Here is a 2,820-nt window from a genome sequence, read left to right as displayed (position 1 = left end):
TACATTGGAAAGCACAATATATATACACAAAATTAGTATTCCCAAATTGTGATGACAATGACTTGACTACAAGGGTACACTCGTAATTACGATGAACAACCTAAACAACCTACTATGCCTAGTAGCAACCCATCAATAACTAAGTGGTAACACTCCAAACAACAACCCACTACGGGATAGCATTTGTGTCTAAAACACTACCATAGTTAAATAAATGATTATGGCCTGGGCGTAAACACCTAGCTGATATCCCAAAGATACTCTGCATTGCACAGATAATGCACAATTTATTCATTGCAAAAGCAACGCATTTCAATCTTACACATAAGACAAATCGGTAGGCTCTATCACCACTAAATGGAGGCCCAAATTATCAAAAGATACATAGGGCCTAAATGACATACTAGTATCACACTTAACCCAATAATCCTACTAGCATTGCCTTTAGCCTAACAGACCCAACAACATCACTCCTTTTACATCATGTTTTGTACAAAGACTGGGGGCCTACAACTACCAAAAATTCATAGAAAAACAACATACAAAGATATGAACAAAATTTCTCCTTTCATTAAAATGTCAATTTGGGCCCGAGCCCAGCCCTCATAAAAAGCCCAAAGCCTAACCTACTCACCACCAGAGAGAGAGAGAGAGAGAGAGGACTCACTGCTAGAGAGAGAGAGGACTCACCATCAGAGAGAGAGAGAACGGTGCCCGAGTTCGTTGTCGGTTCCTAAGAGTTTGAGAGTGAGGAGAATTGTGAAGATAAAAGATGAATAGAGGGAAATGGGAAAGGGTTAGTCGATTCAAGAATTTAGGGTTTAGAAGAAACTAAAAAAGTCAAGTTGGTCTTTTAGGCCCGAGGTCAAGCCCATACGCTAAAGTTCATGTTCAAGCCCATTCAGGAGCTAGGCCGACCCATTGGGCTACCCAGCCCATGAATAGGTCTAATGCTCAAGACACTCCTATGGAGAACCCCTAACCAAATGCTCCTCTACTTGAGACAATGCAACGTCAGATTCAAATTCACAATCTGTCCATGATACTGACAGCCAGAAAGAACGAGGCACCCTTGTTGCCCTGGATCTCTTAGGTACAGGAGGATGATTGCCTTCACCCTCTTTAATAATAAGGTGCTTACCCATATGAATAGTGCCCAAAAATTCATGCTCCTCCGCAATAACTACAGAGGAACTTGGCTGGGAGGGGGTCTCTTCCTGCCCCCGCTTAGCTGCGTAACTTGGAGGGGGGCCATAACATGATGGGGATGGGGATTCATAGCCATAAACAACTGCATCCCACTGAACAAGGAACAAATGTAGGTTAAGTGCAGAGACCTGCACAACTTGACTCTCCTGAATCCTACGAGAGGGAATCGAGAGGCACCTGGGAACACCAACTCATTATGATGGGTTCTAGAACACATATTCACCCAAAGATCTCAGGAACTACAATCCCATACCATCATAATCAAACAGCTGGAGAAGCTAGTCAGAACAGTATGTTGTTACCTGTGCCTTGCTGGCCCGATCAAGATACATGATGACCACACGCTAGAGCACAAGACGCACCATACAAGCAAGAGGGTGATTGGCTTCTACAACGCACTGTTGGTCACCATCCTCAGGAACGCTGGCACCATTGTAGAGCGACATAGAATTACGAATGACCAAATACCTCTTCCCCCTACAGACACCCAAAGTCTGTTCCTCGGTCAATTCCCCCTCCAAAGTTGCAATGGTGACAGCCATTGGGGACAGATGATGGAGGGTAACACTCAATTGAAGCTACTCACTGGCGAACATGAACAGAGAAGGAGCAAAAACCTAGTTACAACACTGTTTGTAGCTTGGATCCATTATCTGATGGACAATATCCTTCATCTAGCCAAACAAATAACCCAAAAACATAGAAGCAAATGACAATTGATTGCTATTGGCAGCAAGAACAACATGAGGAACTGACACTGTGCGTAGACCACAATCTAGGTTACCTGGGAAAAGGAACCGGGAAGCAAAATAGAGAATGACAGCCGCAAAGTGACACTGGCTATCCCCTCTTGGAACCATAATGTCACCCTCACTGTTGGTCTCGAACTAGGAAGCCACCCATGCCTCCAACAACATCTTTCGACGGGCGGTCAATTCATCCACCTGGGACTTGAAAACACTGATTTCTTTCATTAAATCTGCATACAAATTGGACAAATTGGAAAGAATCGACTCATTGAACTGCAAATGATAGGAAAACACTGTCCCACCAACAAGAAGAGCCAAAAGAGTGGCAACATCTTTAGTGGTGACGCCGAACTTGCCAAGAGTACCCATGAAGGTGTGAGTACGAAAACACCAGTGCTCTATAAGGGGTTTCATATAGCTGACCCCCTCCTTACCAGGGAGGTCCATGAAGTAGTCAACAAAACGCAAAAGATCAGCATCTCGAAGTAGTCGGCAGAACATTGGGTTTTCCAGAATATATTGTGCCCAACTGAAATAGTTCATTGGTGACTTTAAATCGTCAATCCTCATCTCATGGCACCAGAATGACATTGAGTGGTCCAAATTGACCATACAAATACATAAGCTCTCTTCCCTCTACATCATCAAACACTCAATCCTTGCCCCTGGACCCCAGAAACCTTTCCCCCCATCAGCCATCTTGGCTGCCTCACACTCCGAGAGCATGTCCATAGTATCTACAACCCTCACAATGTTGACAAAGGGACACTTAGACCTTTTCTGCGAATGGGGAGCCATTATTGAGAATAGAGTACAAAAAAAAAAAAAGAAAAGCAAAGGAGAATAGAACTCAAGGAGAGAA

Source organism: Nelumbo lutea, chromosome 4 (assembly GCF_056320005.1).
Source record: "Nelumbo lutea isolate HS-2025 chromosome 4, American lotus-T2T, whole genome shotgun sequence".
NCBI lineage: Eukaryota > Viridiplantae > Streptophyta > Magnoliopsida > Proteales > Nelumbonaceae > Nelumbo > Nelumbo lutea.
The sequence above is the reverse complement of the archived record's forward strand: the minus strand, read 5'-3'. Positions refer to the sequence as shown.